General features: G+C 50.6%; 1 protein-coding gene across 3 annotated transcripts in view; it reads right to left on the bottom strand.

Moving 5' to 3' along the window:
- The window catches only part of vill (villin-like), a 112106-nt gene extending 96014 nt beyond the window's left edge, over positions 1 to 16092 (bottom strand). The window contains exon 1 of one of the 3 annotated variants that reach the window (XM_069914940.1): positions 16014 to 16092. The gene's annotated coding sequence lies outside the window, so the exon portion shown is untranslated. Of the gene's footprint in view, positions 1 to 15903 lie in introns of all 3 variants that reach the window. The other 2 variants (XM_069914939.1, XM_069914941.1) reach the window with 2 other exon arrangements.
- Positions 16093 to 18725: the final 2633 nt, after the last annotated feature.

Here is an 18725-nt window from a genome sequence, read left to right on the forward strand (position 1 = left end):
AGACCACAGTCGGTCACTGGCCACTAAACGTCAAGTCCCATCACGCTAAGCACTGGCGCATGTCAAGGCTGTGAGCTTAGCCCGCTACCGTTCACGCTGCTGACCCACGACTGCATCGCCAGATCCATCTCCAGCAAATGATGCAACAATAGTTGGACTCATTGACAACAATAGGGCCCATTCACGCTGTCATTTAAAACAGGGTCAACCGGGTAATTTGCCCGGTAAGCGCCCCAGTTATGCGGCAGTTAGAAAGGGTCCGACCCCATCAGAATCCAACTGTGTCCCTGACCTACCTCAGAGGTAGTCAGTTAGACCTACCCAGGTTGTGTCCACAGCCGTCCCGCCTATTCTAGTGAAGTCAGCACTTGTGAGCGTGCGTCACCAGGGCAACCAGCATCCGAACATCCGGCGGTGAGTGTGTGACCTGTCATTGCGGGGGGTGGAGTGGGGGTGCGGGATACCACTGGGTTGGCGATTTAATGGGTCGACCCCCCTGCGGTTTAAAAGGTGCTTCCAGCACCTTTGCCCCAGTAACTGCAGCCGGGTCCCAGGAGGGCCGCCCAGGTGCTGCAGTTTAAAAGAGGCCAGTGAGTCGGCTGACAGAGAGGAAGCCGGGTGGCTCGTCAAGAACAACAACCTGAGTCTCAATGTGGACAAGATGAGGGAGATGATTGTGTAATTCAGGAGGACGAAGGCCAACCACTGTCTGCTACACATCAATGGTTCCATCGTGGACAGAGTGGAAAGCACAAAGTCCCTTGATGTGCAATCAAATGGACGACCTGACCTGCAACTTGCCTGCACTTTGTAAGGATGTTGAGGAAAGCAAGGCCACTAGAGCCTGTCCTGCCAACTTTTTAGTTATACTTAAATGTAGAAGTACAGTGCAGTAACAGGCCCTTTTGGCCCACGGGCCGATTGACCTACAAACCCCGGTATGTTGTGAGCGGAGGGAGGAAACCAGACCTCCCCAGGGAAAACCCCCATAGGTACGGGGAGAATGTACAGACCCCTTACAGACAGCGTGGGATCTCAACCCCGTTGAACGGTGTTGCGCTAACCATGCCACCCTCCAGGAGCATGGTTGAGTGTGTCCTGTCGGGCTGCATCACTCGTGTGGGCTGGTAGCTGCAAAGCATCAGACTTGACGTCAATTCAGAGGATCATCAAATTTCAGATTTGTTATCAGACATCATGTAAAACCCTGAGATTCTTTCTCTTGCAGGCAGAATTACCATTTATCGGTCACTGTAAACTGTACTCAATAAAGAGATTTGTATACAAAAGGCAGAAATGTAAACAAAGAAATAAATATAACAAATGGCGGAAGAGATCATTGGGGCCTCCCTGTCCTCTACTGACGTCATTCATCAGGAGCGTTGCTTAAATAAGGCTCAAGGAACTATCGAGGATCCTTTCCATCCAGCACCCAGGGTCTTTGACCCACGACCATCGGGAAGGGTGTATAGGAGCATCAAAATCAGGATTGCCAGGCTGGGGAATAGCTTCTTCCCACAGGCTGTGAGATCAGGAAGGGAAAGCCAGAGGGGGATCAGAGGTGGAGAGGGTGAGCAAATTTTAGTTCTTGAGAGTCACGATCTTGGAGAATCTTTCCTGGATCCAACACACTAATCATAAAGAAAGCAGAGTCTCTAATTCCTCAGGAATTTGCGGAGGTTCGGTACGACACCAGATACCCTGGCATATTTCTACAGAAGTGCGGTGGAAAGTGTGCTGACCGGCTGCATCACCATCTGGTATGGGGGACACCAATACCCCTAGTGTAAACCCCTCCAAAATGTGGTGGACACCGCTCAAGACATCACAGGCAAAACCGTCCCCACTATCGAGAACATCTACAGGGAATGCTGCCGTCAGAGAGCAACAGCGATCATCAAGGATCCACATTACCCAGCACACGCTCTGTTCTCACTGCTGCCATCAGGAAAGAGGTATCGGTGCCACCAGACTCGCACCCACCAGGTTCAGGAACAGCTGCTCCCCCTCCACCATCAGACTCCACAATGACAAACTCAATCAGGGACTCATTACAGGCAATGCTCTTACTTTTGCATTTTATTGATTTTTAAAAATCTCTCTCTGTATTGCACAGTCAGTTTGTTTACATTTCTTTATTTGCTTACATGTGTACATCGTGTACAGTTTTTTTTTGCGCTGCCAATTAGTGGTAATTCGGCCTGGCCCACCAATAAAGGAATCTCAGAGTTGTATGTGATGTCGTGTATGTTCTCTGACAATAAATCTGAAATCGGAACCAAGCAAATCAATCCAAAGTATTTATTTTACATTTTATCTTTCTGTGATTAACGATCCACTGTGTGTGCACTGGGGTGTGGAGAAAAGTCTGGCTGTCTATGTACAGTCAGATGATAATAAACTTGAATTTGGCCTTTTATTTGCGTGGAGTGAAGAAGGGTGGGGGGGGGTTAATAAATTCATGAGGGACATAAATCAGGTAAACATTCACAGAGGGGAATCTAAAACCACTGAGGGCGAAGAATGAAGATGAGAGGGGTTTGACAAGGGATCGACAGGGCTGGTCTATCGCACAGAGGGTGATGGGGGGTATGGTGTGAGGTGAAGAGGAAAGTCTGCAGACACTGGGGATCCAGTGTAGTATTCCAACATGCCGGCAGCATCCACAGGCAGTGAAAAGCAGTTGATGTTTAGGGCCTGGCCCCTTCGTCAGGAGTGACTCCTGAATAAAAAGTAATTTAGACGTACAGCAGATTAACAGTCCACAAATCTTCACCGCCCAATTTACACCCAACTGACCTACACCCCCAGTACGTTTCAAACAGTGGGAGGAAACCAGAACCCCCCTTCCCCCCCCCACTGGGGGAAACCCACCAGGTACGGGGAGAGCGTACAAACGCCTTACACTCAGCACGGGATTCGAGCCCCGCACCCAATAGCTGGTGCGCTAAACGCTATGCCAACCATTCGGCCCTAAAAGGGTGGGGGAAGGGCACAGGAGGAGAAGAGGGACGAAGGGGCAGGGCTAAGAGGCCAGAGGTGGGTACGGATGGGAGGGCAGAAGAGAAAGGAGCTGAGAAGTGATGGGGGAGGGGACTGCTCTCTGACGGGAGAGGGGTGGGGAACAGGAGGGCAGGGGAAAGAGAGGGACCTGGGAAAGGGATATTGATGTCAATGCCATCAGGATGGAGGACTCAGGTAAGGTGCCATCCCCTTCCATGCTGCAGGAGAGTTAAAAATGGAGAGCTCTTGTAAGGAGTAAAATCGCAATGATGGAGAAACTCAGTCAAATAGTGTCGTGTATACAGAACCAATGTATGTCTGTACCTTGATGAAGGGCTCAAGCCCAAAACGTTGGTTATGTAACTTTATCTTTGCTGTATAAAGAACACTGTTTGACCTGGTGAGTTTCTCCAGCGTTGTGGTTTTTACTTCAACCATGGTGAATGCAGACTTTCGACTTTTAATCTTGCTGTGGCACGCACAGTTAATGGAGCGGCCAGCACTAGCAATCAATACAGGGGTTCGAATCCAGCGTTGTCTGTAAGGAGTTTGCACCCCATGTCTGCCTGGGTTTTCCCCGGGGCCTCAAAACGTACGGGGGTGTAGGTTAATTGGGTGTAATTGGGCTGGGCACAGCACGAAGGGCCTGTTGCAGTCCTGCAGTGTTCTGTTAGCTGACTCTGTGTCAATAAGAGGGGCGAGGCAGGTTAGGTGTAGGCCGGCCAGGCTTAAGGTGGGGCTCAGGCATGGAGAAGGCCAGGATCTCAGCAAGGACTTGGGCAGCTTGGCCTGTGCCTGTTGCCTTGACCGTCTCCCAAGCTGAGTGGCCCCACCCTCTATTTGCTTTGTGTGGACCAAAGGTCGAGGCAGACACATGTCCCTGGGCTTGGGAGCTGAAGGCAGGCATGGGGTGGGGGGTCTTCGATCCCACTACCCATGGCTTCCTCACTTCGAACCCAGGGCTCACCATCCCAATGCCCGGTGCATTGATCCTTTCCCCACCCCCCACTTGCTGGTGAGGATTTATTTTCGGAGATCTGGCAGGATCCTGTTCCAGAAGGAGCCTCCAGTTTGACCCCCAGCTCGTCCCGTGCTCTGTGTTCATGAGGAGATGTGCCCTCCTCTGTCAGGAAGCCCGGAAGAGTCCAGAGTGCTTCATAGCACAGAAACCTATTACACCAAACAGGTCCTTCGGCCCACAGAGTTGTGCTGACCCAATAACCCACTGCCTAACCCTTGATTTTTCTCAGTTCCACGCACCCATCTAATAGTCTCTTAAAAAGATCCCATTGTCCCGGCAGTGCTGATGTGTGAGGGAGCAATGAGGTTCCAGGGAACGGGAATGGTGAGATCCGGATATCTCGACAGCGTCATTGAAATTAATTGCTTCCTGTCATCACGTGCCCCTGAGGTGCAACCTTGTTTTGCGCTCTACCCAGGGAGGTCATCACAAACGCAGCTACAGATACAACAAGTGCTGCAGAAACATTTCAAGTCCTTCCAAGTGGAACAACACTTCCCTGGTGAAAAGGAAGTGGGGGGGGGGGGGCATCCGATGCTCCCGATATGGCCTTCTCTTCATCAGCGGGAGGGGCGCAGACGGGGAACTGGGCACAGACTGGGAGGTTGCTTCGTGGAGCACCTCCGCTCTGTCACCTGCAATAGCACGGACCTCCCAGTGGCCGAACCACTTCAAATCCACAACCCACTGGCACGCGGACATGGCACATAGAGATGTCTGTCCATGGCCTCATGTCCTGCCAGTGAGGACACCCACAAATTGCAGGAGCACCTTCTATTTCATCTCAGCACTGTCCAACCAGAACATAGGAACTAGGAGCGGGAGTCAGTCATCCAGCCCGTCAAGCCTACTCCGCCATTCAATGAGATCCTGGCTGATCTGATGATCGGCTCATCTCCACCCACCTGCCTTTTCCCCGTACCCCCTAATTCCTCTACTATGCAAACATCTATCCAACCTTGCCTTAAATATATTTACTGAGAAAAAGACTTCAGGAGGGCCCGGGGAGATCACGTTCCCCTGACCATTGACGGCTCAACCGTTGAGGTCATCAAGAGTATTAAGTCCCTTGGAGTGCACCTGGTGGAGAATCTCTCCTGGTCCCTTAACACCAGCTCCATAGCCAAGAGAGCCCAGCAGCACCTCTACTTCCTGTGAAGGCTGTGGAAAGTCCATCTCCCACCCTCCATCCTCACCATATTCTACAGAGGATGTATCGAGAGAGCAACTGCATCACCGCCTGGTTTGGAAGCTGTACCACCTCGGACCACAAGATCCTGCAGAGGGTAGTGAAGTCAGAGGAAAATACAATTGGGAAACCTCTTCCTACCATGGAGGACATCTCCAACACTTGTTGCAGGCGACAGGCAATAAACATGTGAAGGACTTCACACACTCCTCACGTAAACTATTCTCCCTTTGCCATCTGGCAGGATGTACCAGGTCACTTGGGCCCTCACGCCCAGAATGGGAAATAGCTTTATCCCCCTAAGCCATCAGGTTCCTGAACTCCCAGTACAGATGAGCAGTGTGCCGTGGACTTTCAGTGTAAATGTCTCAATGCCTTAATATTTTAATGTGTTAACAGCTCTCCTAACTTGTATCTATGTAACAATGTTCCATGGTCCTGGAGAAACATTATCTTGTTACATCGTGTGAGAGTGGTATGAATGATAAATAAAGTTGGTCTGACTTGACTTGCTGAGGTCGTCTCCACTGCTTCAATGGGCAGCGAATTCCACAGACTCACCGCCCTCTGGGAAAAACAATTCCTCCTCATCTCTGACCTGAATCTACTGCCCTGAATCTTGAGGCCGCGTTCCCTAGTTCTGGACTCTCACCCCCACCCCTCTCCACCCCACCAATGGAAACAACTTACTTCCCTCTATCTTATCTGTGCCTTTCAGAATTTTATTTGTTTCTCTAAGATCCCCTCTCATTCATCTTAATTCTAGTGAGTACAGTCCCGGACGACTCAATCTCTCCTCATAGACCTCATCTCTGGACAGCATTAACATCGACTCCTCCATTTTCCGATAACTCCCCTCCTCTCTTTCCCTATCCCTCCGTCTCCTTATCCCTTCCCTCTCTTATCGGGGAGCTACCCTCTCCCCCTCCATCACTGCTCAGCTTCTTTCTGCCTGTCCACCCATGGCCTTTTACCTGTTAGTCTCCCCCAGCTTTTTGTTCAGCCCTCTGCCTGATTTTCCGTGTTCCTGTCTAACAGCCCAGGCCCGAAACCCTTTAGCTCCAACAGATTCCACATGTCCTGGAGTCTGCGGACTTTCTTCTTGTTCTTGTCACGTGTACTGAGGTACAGGTAGAAAGCTGGTTTGGTGAGTGGTCCAGTTAGACTACGAGATGTAGGAGCAGAATTAGCCCATCCAGTCCGATCTGCCATTCGAATCCTGAGGATATGTTTTTCCACCCAACTCTCCGGACTACTCCCTACTTAGTACAGTCTGCAGTGAGCTGCCAGAGGAAACTGTAGAAGTGGGCACAATACTCGTGGAACATTACAACACAATGTTGTGCTGACCTATAAATGCCTACCAAAAAAATCTAAACCTTCCTACCTCAATGCCAGGGTGGGTGCAGTGCTTAACACAACGCCTTTACAACGCCAGCTATTGGGATCACACCTGGATTCGAGTCCTGCGCTGACTGTAAGGAGTTTGTACATTCTCCCCTTGTCTGCATGGGTTACCCTGGGGACAATGGTATTCTCCCACCCTTCAAAAATGTACTAGGGGTGTAGATTAATGGGGTGTAAATTGGGCGGCACTGCCTCATAGGGCCAAATTGCTGTTTGTCTAAATTTAATTTTTTTTTTTAATTTACCCATAACCCTCTCGTTTCCTTTCATTTTTGTGCCTGTCTCTTTGGCTTGGCTTCGCGGACGAAGATTTATGGAGGGGGTAAAAAGTCCACGTCAGCTGCAGGCTCATTTGTGGCTGACAAGTCCGGAGCCTCTTAAATGCCCCTAATGTTCCAGCCTCCACCACCACCCCAGGCAAGGCATTCCAGGCACCCACACCTCTCTGTGTAAAAAAGTTACCCCTGAAATAAACCTTTCTCCCTCATTTTTATCAGACATTCCCTGGTGTTTGCTATTCCTACCCTGAGAAAAAGACCCTGGCTATCCACCCTTTCTATGCCTTCTCAGAATCTTGTCGACTTCTATCAAGTCTCCTCTCATCCTTTTCGCTCCAAAGAGAAAAGTCCCAGCTCTGCTAACCTTGCCTCATAAGACTTGTTTTCCATCCAGGCAGCATCCTGGTCAATCTCCTCTACACCCTCTCCACACCTTCCACATCCTTCCAGTAATGAGGTGACCAGAACTGAACACAATACTCCATCTATGCTCTCACCAGAGGTTTGTAGAGTTGCGACATGACCTCTCTACTCCTGAACTTAATCTCCCTATTAATGAAGCTCAACATCCCATAGGCTTTCTTAACTATCCTAACAACCTGTGCGGTGACTTGAGGGACGTATGGATTTGGACTCCAAAGTCCCTCTGTTCCTCCACACCGTTAAGTATCCAACCTTTAACCCTGTGCTCAGCTTTCCGGTATGACCTTCCAAAATGCAAGACAACATTGGACAGGTTTATGGATAGGAGGGCCTTAGAGGGATATGCAAAAAATGCAGGCAAATAGGACAAGCGCAGAATCTCAAATTGGTCAGCATGGACGAGTTGGGCTGAAGAGCCTGTTCTGTTGTTTTTAACACAGTTCAAAGTGCTGAGTTCCGGGGAGAGACCAGTTGGGACAAAGGAAAGCCAATGTTATTTTACTGGTGTGAGGTTCACTCAGGAGTCCAATAACAGCAGGTCAGAAACCCTCCTTCAATCGGGTGGTGCGTGAACTTGCACTCGTGAATCTTCTTCCTGATTGGGGGGGGGGGGGTGTTGGGCTGGGGTGGGATGTGTCCTTGAGAATGTCTAATTTGTTACCCTTTCTGGATTGAAGGGTGTCCGCTTAGATAAGTGATGTGGAGGGATTTCTTCAGCCAGAGGGCAGTGAACCTATGGAATTTGAAGCCCCCGGCAGTTCTGGAGGCCAGGTCATTGGGTGTATTTATGGGAGAGATTGAGAGGTTCTTGATTAGCCAGGATTGAAGGTTATGGGGAGAAGTCTGGGGAGTGGGAAAATGGATCTGCTCATGATCAAATGGTGGGGCTGCCTATATCTGCACCTGTGTCTCATAGACTTATAGTTGCCCTTCCAACACACTGGGTTTGGGGGAGTGAAAGTCAACGGAGGGGAGTTCCATTTGCATCAGCAGTATTCATAAGAGGTGTGACTTGCTCAGATGAGAAGAATGGGTTAATACATGCAGTACAAGGTGGATAATACATGGCAGGTGCAGTACAAGGTGGATAAACGCAAGGCAACAACAGGAAGGCAGATCATCAAGTGAATGGTGACAAGTTAGGAAAAGGGGAGATGCCACGAGACCTGGTGCATTAGTCACTGAAGGCCATGAAGAAAGCAAACAGCACCTTGGCCTTTATTGTGAGAGGTTTAGGATACAGAAGCAGCGAGGTCCTACAACAGTTTACCAGGGACTTGGTGAGGCCCCACCTCGAGCATTGTGTGCAGTTTTGGTTTCCTAACCTGAGGTGGGGCGTTCTTGGTATTGAGGGGGTGCAGTGAAGTTCACCAGATCCCTGGGATGGCAGGACTGATGGACGAAGAAAGATAGGATAGACCAGGGTTATGACCTTAAGACATAGGCACAGAATTAGGCCATTCAGCCCATCGAGTCTGCCCCACCATTTAATCACAAGCTGATCTATTTCCCCATTCAGTCCCACTGCCCGGCCTTCTCCCCGTCACCTTTAATGCCCTGGCTAATCAGGAACCTATCAATCCCTGCCTTAAATACACCCAATGACCTAGTGACCACAACCACCTGTGGTAACAAATTCCACAGATTCACCACCCTCTGGCTGAAGAAATTACTCCGCATCTGAGTTCCAAGAGCACACCCTTCCCCATGACCTTCGATGCTTCCACTGACATCTCTCCATCCCGACCAGCTTTAAACCTGAAACCTTGCCCCTTCGTAACGTTTCCAATGCCTCAGGGAATCTGATGGTGCAGGAAGTAGCTACAAGACCTATGGCCAGGGCTTGCTGAAGCATCATGGGAGAACATCCACCACCCTAGGTAAAAAGTTACCTCTCAGGCTTCTGCTAAGTCTCTTCTCCCCCTCACCCCCCCAACCTTGTGGCGGCCCGGTTAGGGGTAGTGGTTAGCGCAACGCCAGCGATCGGGCCTGGGCTTTGAATCTGTAAGGAGTTTGGACAGTCTCACTGTGTCTGCGTGGGCTTTCCCCGGGGGCTCTGGTTTCCTCCCACCGTTCAAAATGTAGTTAATTGGGTGTAATTGGGCTGCGTGGGCTCGTGGGCTTTCGATCTAAATTCAATAAATTATGTCTTCTGGGTACCAATTCCCCTACTCTGGGCAAAAGACTGATCTATTCCCCTCAAGATTTTCTACACCTCTACAAGATCACCATCCACGGAATAAAGCCTCAGCCTGCTCCACCTCTCCCTGTAGATCAGGTCACCCCACATCACCCCACCTCACTCCCCCCCACCCGAGATCTTGCAACATCCTCATAAATCTTCTCCGCGCCCTCTCCAGCTCAACAGCATCTGGCCTGCAGCATGGTGACCAAAACTGAACACAACGCTCCAAATAGAGCCTCACCAACTGCGACCTCCCCACTCAGCACTCTGACTGTCGAGGGCCAATGTACTAAAAGATTTTTCAACCTCCCTATCTCCCTGTGACACCACTTTCGAGTAATTATGTACCTGCACTGTCAAGAACTGAAAAGCATAAGAACAAGGAGCAGGAGTTGGCCAATCAGCCCATCGAGCCTGCTCCCCCATTCACTGAGATCATGGCTGATCTGATGATGAACTCATCTCCACCTTCCTTCCTTTTCCCCATAATCCCTTAATCCCCCTACTTTGTAAAAATATATCCAACCTCGTCTTAAATACATTTACTGAGGCCACCTCCACTGCTTCAATGGGCAGCGAATTCCACAGATTCACCCCCCTCTGGGAAAAGGCACTCCTTTGCCCCAAATCTACCACAGATGGTCCCCGGGTTGAAAATTTCCAGCCCGTAGTTATGAACCGACCAGCCGACTGGAAGGAGAATGGCGTCAACTTCCAGTTCGAGTTGCTTTCCATTGGCTCGCTGCCGGTGATAAAGTGGTAATAGTCTATTATTTAGAGTAATGCAGATGTAGGACTCATTTCAGTGGTGCTCCGCATCTGCCAGGAGTCAGAAACTAGAGAAAGGCCGATCGTCAGGCGGTCAGTGACGCGCATCTGCTGCCAGCCCGCACCTCATGCGGCCTGGGCAAAGCAGCGGGCAGGTGAGGGGGTGGGCAGGCCGGCCAAGGGGAGGGTGCACCATCACAATGCCTCCACGGCCTTAAAGTGTGATGGTGCCACCAAGAGAAACAGAGAGAGGGAGGGGGAGAGGGAGCGACCTCTCCATCATCTCCTGTAGTGTTAACTTTCAATCTTGATATTATTACATACAGCCCTGTATTATTATTATGTTTAAGACGTTTTAGTGTATTGGGAAGTGTTTTACATGTATAGAAAGGTAACATATATACTAAGATAAACTTCTGACGAACTGGCGCTAATTAAGGACCTGTTCCAACTTAGATACAAATCAGAGTTAAAGACCGGGCCGGAAGAAAGGCTCAGGTCCGACACGTTGGTAATGTATCTTTGTCTGTCATGGATGCTGTGAGACCTGGCTGAGTTCCTCCAGCATTTCTTTGTGTTTTTACTACAATCGCAGCGTCCTCAGACTTTCCTGTTTCACCCTGAACCTTGAGGCTAAGTCCCGTAGTTCTAGTCTCCCCCACTGATGGAAACATTGATCCCTCTGCTCTACAACACGCCTCAGATCCCCATCATTCACCGTGTGGGCCCTACCCATGTTAAGCCTCCAAAAAAGTATGTACCGGGGTTTTAGGTCAATTGGGTGTAATTAGGCGGCACGATCACGTGAGCTGGAAGAGCCTGTTACCGTGCTCTACGTCTACATTTGAATTTTAAAGTGCAGCACCTCACATTTCTCGGTGTGTCTAGTGGGGTGGCACAGTTGGCGTAATGGTTAGTGGAACGCCTTTACAGCCACAGCGATCAAGACTGGGGTTCGAATCCTGCGCTGTCTGAAAGGAGTTAGTATGTTCCTCCACATGGGACTTCCCTGGGGGCTCCGGTTTCCTCCCACCGTTTGAAACATACCTGGGGTTGTAGGTTAATTGGATGTAAATTGGCAGCAGGAATCATGGGCCGGAATGGCCTGTTACCGTGCTCTAAAATGCTCTAAAATGCATCACCTCATATTTCTCTGTATTAAGTTCCATCAACCATTTCTCTGCTCATCTGTCCAACCAAGTAAGATCCTTCTGTAATCTTTGGCAATGCTCTTCACTATCTACAACCCCAGGCAGTCGTCCATAACTGACTCGTTATGTGCAGGGTTTCAGAACTCGAAAGGAAATGGGCCAATGACAATTTTTCTCAAGCAAAACTGGGTCTAGAGCAGTGATTCTCAACCTTCCCTTCCCACCCACATCCCACCTGAAGCAATCCCTTACTAATCACAGAGCCCTGATGGCATAAAGTGGTCTGATTGGGAAGAGAAAGGTTGAGAACCGCTGTTATAGATGACAAACGGCAATGGGCCCAGCACCGAACCCTGCGATACAACACAAGCATTGTTGGTCACAGGCATCAAGTCTGGAAAGCACCATCATCCTCTGCTTTCTTCCATGAAGGCAATTTTCTATCCATTCTGCTACCTCTCCTTGGATCCAGTGTGATCTAACCTTATTGGACCCCGTGGCTGGAGGGCAGCTACTGTGGACCCCGTGTACCCAGCAGCATCCAACAATGGGACATTGGGTCTGGATCGAATGCTTTAGACATGTCAGTCGAGGAGCGGATGTGGAGCAGGAGGTGGGGCATAGCTCTGAGATGGCCTGCCCCTCTCTCCCACCACGGACACTGGTGTTCCAGCCACGGCAGGTAGTTTCTGGGATGTTGGGCCTGTTCACAAAGGATCTGATCAGCACCCTCTCCCCCTCCTGCACTCCAAGGATCCTGCTACTGACCCACTGTTCACCTACTAACCCATGACTACATCACCAGATCCAGCTCCAACAAGTTTGCAGATGATACAACAGTAGTTGGCACTAGAGAGAAGAGGTGGAAAATCTAGTGAAATGGTGCAAGATTAATAACCTGAGTTTCAACATGGTCACATGATCATGGACTTCAGGAAGACAAGGAATGATCACCCTCTACTACACATCAAAACTCTGTACTAGCGAGAGAGGAGAGCAAGTTCCTTGGAGTTCACTTCACTAGTGACCTATCGTGGACACTTGTCAGGAAGGCACAACAGGGACCATAGTTCCTGTGAAGACTGAAGTGGGCAAGGCTACCAGCCACCATTATGTCAGCCTTCTATAGGAGCTCTATTGCCAGCATCCTGGCTGGCTGCATCACAGTATGAGATGGTTGCTGCAGAGAAATGGATTAACGGTCAATCCACAGGACCATAAGAGCTCTTGGTGCCTGCCACATTGACCACCGCCAGTGGGCTGATATCGCCTCAAACCGTGCATCTTGGCGCCTCACAGTTCGGCGGGCAGCAACCTCCTTTGAAGAAGACCGCAGAGCCCACCTCACTGACAAAAGACAAAGGAGGAAAAACCCAACACCCAACCCCAACCCACCAATTTTCCCCTGCAACCGCTGCAACTGTGTCTGCCTGTCCCGCATCGGACTTGTCAGCCACAAACGAGCCTGCAGCTGACGTGGACATTACCCCTTCCATAAATCTTCGTCCGCGAAGCCAAGCCAAAGAGAAAGAGAAAGAGAAGAGTGGCTGAGAGGATCACTGGAGTCTTCCTTCCCACCATCGACATGATCTACCGGCATCACTGTCTGAAGAGGGAGTGCAAAATCATTGAGGACCCTGTCCACCCCGCACACGACATCTTTCAGCTGCTCCCATCGGGGAAGAGATACAGGAGGATCATAGCAGAGAGAATGGTGAACCACCAAAGGAACTGCCCACACTGACCTTCCGAGGCTCTCATATTCATGAAACAATGTTTGTTTATTTATTTGTACAGATGACTAGTTGCCTGCGTATGTGTTGTTTGTCTGTATATGTGTGTTATGTCTGGTTGTGTGTCTGCGTGCTTTGCACTGATGACCACAGAACGCTGTTTCGTTGGGTTGTACTTGTGCAATTGGATAACAATAAACTTGACTTGACTTGGGATCCCATGTGACCCCCTGCCCTCCAATCTCCAACTTCTGTGAGCACCCTCCTGAGATGGGCCTTCTCCGTCCCTATGTCAAGAGAACCGCCTCCACTCTCATATAACCATATAACCATATAACCATATAACCACTTACAGCACAGAACAGGCCAGTTCGGCCCTACTAGTCCATGCCGTAGCAAATCCCCACCCTCCTAATCCCACTGACCAGCACCCGGTCCATACCCCTCTAGTCCTCTCCTCTCCATGTAATGATCCACTCTTTCCTTAAATGTAACCAAGGATCCCGCCTCGACCACGTCTGCCGGAAGCTCATTCCACATCCCTACCACCCTCTGCGTAAAGAAACTTCCCCTCATGTTCCCCTTATCATTTTCCCCCTTCAATCTTAAACCATGTCCTCTAGTTTGAATCTCCCCCTTTCTTTATTGAAAAAGCCTATCCACATTTACTCTGTCTGTCCCTTTTAAAATCTTAAACACCTCGATCAAGTCCCCTCTCGATCTTCTACGCTCCAGAGAAAAAAGCCCCAGTCTGCACAACCTTTCCCTGTAACTCAGACCCTGAAATCCTGTCAACATTCTCGTGAACCTTCTCTGCACTCTCTCTATTTTGTTTATATCTTTCCTATAATTTGGTGACCAAATTATCCCAGAATTATCCTGGACTTTTCCTGATGGACATAGAGACGCATCAGCTGATCCAACCACCGAGAGGGCGGGCAGGATCGCAGAGACCCAACTACCCGCTCTCCCCTCCCGCGGGGCGCTGAGGGCTGAGGGGCTGGGTGGGGTAGATCCCAAGCACCCCACCACCCCAACTGCCTCCCCAAAGACTTTCTGCCCGCCAGTCAACTTCTGCGGGATCTTGCTGCGCGCCTCCCCCCCCCCCCCACAGTTCCCTTTCTCCTGCCAGCCACCACGCTGCTGTAAGTGGGGATGGGAGGCCAGGAAGGTGTAACACCTCTTCTCCAAAATGGAGGTTACCCTGCCTGCTCGTCAGGAAGGTTGCCCGTCTCAAAATCCTTTAACCTCTCCCCTCGTGTGGAATGAAACCAAGCTCCTGTCACAAGTATGTCACGGTTCCTCAATATAGCCTCCCCAAACCCTATGGAGCTGGGAAGGGGGGGGGGGGGGGGGGGCATTCAGCCCTTTGAATCTGCTCAATGTGATCATGGCTGCTCTGGTGATCGGATCATCTCCACCTATCTGCCTTTTCCCCATAACCCTTAATTCCCCTACTATGTAAAAATCTATCCAACCTTGTACTAAATACATTTACTTGCCTCCACTTTTTCAATGGGTAGCGAATCCCACAGATTCACCATCCTCTGGGAGAAGCAGTTCATCACAATCCTGAATCTACTCCCCTGAATCTTGAGACTGTGTCCCCTATTTCTGGTCTCCCGCACCAATGGAAACAACTTACCTGCCTCTATCTTATCTTCGCCTTTCATAATTTTATTTGTTTCTCTAAGATCCCCTCTCATTCTTTGAAATTCCAGCAAGTACAGTCCCAGTCGACTCAATCTCTCCTCATAGGCCAACCCCCTCATCCCTGGAATCAACCTGATGAACCCCCTCTGCACCACCTCTAAAGCTCGTACATCCTTTCTCGAGTAAGGAGACCAGAACCACACGCACTTCTCCAGATGCGGCCTCGCCAGGACCTTGTACAGTTACAGCAGAACCTCCCTACTCTACGTTTAACCCCTCTACCTCAGATCAACGGAGATCTACACCGACGCCATCTCTTCTTCCCACTATGGAATTACCTCAGGCCAAATCCCACACCTCCTGCCACAAGTAATACAGCTCAGAGGAGAACACACTGAGTCAGGGGCTGACCAGCCCCCTCACCAACATATTCAAGCCTGCAGCCTCCCATCTACGCTGCCTCCCCACACTAGTCCAAACCAGCAAACTCTTTCCTGCTCCTCTCTCGTTCTCTGCTTCTCTGCCATTTCCTCTTTCTCTCTCTCCCTTCCTCCTGTCTTTCACGCACCTCCTCCCCAGTCTTCCCCACCTTTCATTCTCAGTCTTCCCCTCTCCCCATCCTTTGACCCTCTCTCTCTGTCCCCTTCTCCCTTCGCTCCCTCTCCCACTTTCTTCCTTCTCCCCTTCACCCTGCCCCTCTCTCTGCCTTGTCTCTCTCCCTCTCCCCATTTCTCTCTCACTCGCCCTTTTTCATTCTCCCTGTCCCTTTGCTCTCTCTCTCTCTCTCTCTCTCTGCCCCTTCTATCTCCCCCACATTTCTCTCTCTCTCTCTCCCCCTCTTTCTACCCCTTCTTTCATTTCCCCTTCTCCCTGCTCCTTTTCTCTCTCTCTCTCCCTCCCTCTCTCTCCCTCCCTCTGTCCCCCTCTCTCTCTCTCTGCCCTCTCTCTCCTCTCTGCCCCTTCTCTCTCTCCCCCCCATTCTGGCACTGTCTCTTTCTTTCCTCCCCCCTCCACTCTGCCTCTCTCCTCTCTGCCTCTTTCTCTCTCTCCCCAATCAATAACAGGTTAAACTCTCCAAGTGCCACTCCCTACCTTGTCTGCACCACAATCAGGGATCCGAACTATTGAGGGGGGATTATCCTTTCCACGAACTTTTGCAGCAAGGTGAAGCCCACGGCGTGTGGGAAGTCAGCAAGCAGTACCTGTCTGTAGGATACCTGTGGGTTGCTTTCTGCACAGAGCCTGGGTGCACTGTGACCACGCCTGTGTAACCTGCTCACTCAGTTGGTCAGAGAGAACAACAAGCCAGCTCACTCCTTGATGACTCAGGCTCTGCCCTCCTGCGCCAACTTCCTCTCCCCTTATGCCTGAATTGGTTTAAAGGAGAAACCAGCCATACCTCCTCCTCATCTCTGCTATCTACGTGCCCCCCCCATATGTTCCACTCCTCCCACCCATTCACACTGAAGGAATGTTTAATTGTAATGGTACAGTGCAGTAGAAGGCCCTTGCGATCCATGAAGCCACCCAATCACTTTCCAATCCGGTGTGTTTTGAAGAGTGGGAGGAAACCGGAGCACCCGGAGGAAACCCAGGCAGGTCACGGGTAGAACGTGCAGACTCCTTACAGACAGCACCAGATTTGAGCACCGGTCGCTGGCGCAGTAACGGCGTTGCTCTATCTGAGCCGCCTTAGTCCAATCCCATTTTGTACCTTTAAGAAAGGCTCAGGCCTGAAACGTCAGAAACGTACAGGTCTCTGAAAGTAGAGTATATTCCTATGAAACCTTTCGAAAGCCGAAATGGCGCAAAGTGAAGAAGTAATTGCCATTAATTTCTAAGGGAGATTTTTTTTGAGCGTTCCTAGGCCCAAAAGATAACCCATTAAATCATACCAAATCAGGTCAAGACACCCTTATTCATTGGCCATGCTCACACCAGTGAAGATGAGCTCCAGGACCACGGGGCAGGTTGATATAAATAAAAGTTAAAATATTACGACGTATGCAGTAAAGGTCCACGTTTTGCTACCCACAAATGCTCTGGGAATTCAGGCTTGGGAGGGGAGTGCTACGGCGCCTCCTGCCAGATGGCAGAAGTGAGAACAGTTCACACGAGGGGTGCGTAGAGTCCTCCACGATGTTTCTTGCTCTCCGCCTGCACCGAGTGGTGGAGATGTCCATCGTGGCAGCAAGAGAGAGCCCCCCCCACCCCACCCACAGTGGTCTTTTCCGCTGACTTCACTACCCCCTGCAGGTAGTGGTGCAGGGCACCAAACCAGCTGGTGATACCAGGATGCTCTCGATACAGGTAACGAGGGTGGGGGGGAGATGGGCTTTCCTTGGCCTTCGCAGGAAGTAGAGGCGCGAACAAAAGCAGGAGTGATCTGTTAAATACACGGTGAAGTCATGTAGAAACAGTCTATAGACCGTGTGGTTTCACTGAGCAGAATCAGGAAGACAGTGAGACTCTATAACGCTCGCTGCAAAACAAACGTTGAACACTGTATCTGATTTTCGCCTGTTTCCGTAAAAGCAAAAATCCTAACCGATTTCCTCCACTTCTTGATGCTCTATCAGAAACTCTGGAGACTAAAAGCTGCCTGACTGATTGGCTGTTATTACCATAAACTGAACGCAAGTCTCACGTTATTGGCCCGAGACCCCAGCTTATTCTGGGGAGGGGTTATGGTGTTGCCGCCCTTATTAGAGGGAGTCACAGGTACAATCAGCTAGGGGCAGACCAGCCAAACAGCATTAACAGTGGCTCCACCACATTCACCTCCTCTTTTAAAAGAAGTCCATCGGGGTGAAGTGGGCTCCATTTCTGTCACAGGTTCAGTCTATCTGGTGGTCTTGCCCACTGCTGTGACTCCTGGACGGTCTGGTCGTTGGATGTCTGGCGACTGAACTCAGACAGTTGGGGGCGGGGGATGGGGTAGGGTGACATGGTAATGTCGTGGGGTGGTGCATGTATGGGTTGGTTGGCCAGAGCCCATCCGGGTACACCACATAGATGTATCGGGGGTGGGCATGGAGGAGGTGGACTCTCTCAACCATTGAGTCAAACTTATGACTCTTCTCACATCCTTCCGGAGCAGAACTGGCCCTGGGGACGTCAACCAGGCTGGGAACATGGTCCCCGACGCAGACTTCCTGGGGAAGGGGAATGACCTTTCATGGAGGTGGTCACATCGGTGTCCGTGCACAAGAGGGATCTGATCATGTGGAGCGCATCAGGGAGGACCTCTTGGGAGACAGGCAGGACTTTTGATCTCAGGGTGAGGAGGACGACCTTCCAGATGGTAGCGTTCTCCCTTTCCACCTGGCCATTCCCTCGGGGGTCCTGCTCACGGCGATACCTCTGGCCAGCAGGTATTGGCACAGCTCATCGCTCATGAAGAAGGACCCCTGGTCACTATGAATATAGCAAGGGTATCTGAACAGGGTGAAGGGTTGGAGCAAGGCTTTAAAGATGGTGGCAGTGGTCATGTCCGGGCAGGGAATGGCAAAGGGGAAATGAGGGTACTCATCAATAATGTGGAGAAAGTATAGGTTGTGGTTCGAAGAGGTCAGGGCCCCCTTCAAATCCATGCTCAGATGCTCAAAGGGGCGGGTGGCCTTAATCTGGTGTGACCTGTTCGGCTGGTAGAAGTGGGGTTTGCACTCCGCACAGACCTGGCAGTTTCTGTTCATTGCCCTGATGTCCTCAACCCAATAAGGGAGATTGCGGGCTTTGATGAAATGGAAGAACGTGGTGTCCCTGGGTGGCAGAGATCATTGTGGGGGGCTTGTAAATGGTCTATCCACACGCTGGCACAAGTTCCCCAGGACAGGGCACCCAAAGGCGCGTTGAGCTTTCTGGGCTGGAACAAGATATCATAGTCGTAGGCGGAGACTTCGATTCTCCACCTC

Source organism: Narcine bancroftii, chromosome 1 (genome assembly GCF_036971445.1).
Source record: "Narcine bancroftii isolate sNarBan1 chromosome 1, sNarBan1.hap1, whole genome shotgun sequence".
NCBI lineage: Eukaryota > Metazoa > Chordata > Chondrichthyes > Torpediniformes > Narcinidae > Narcine > Narcine bancroftii.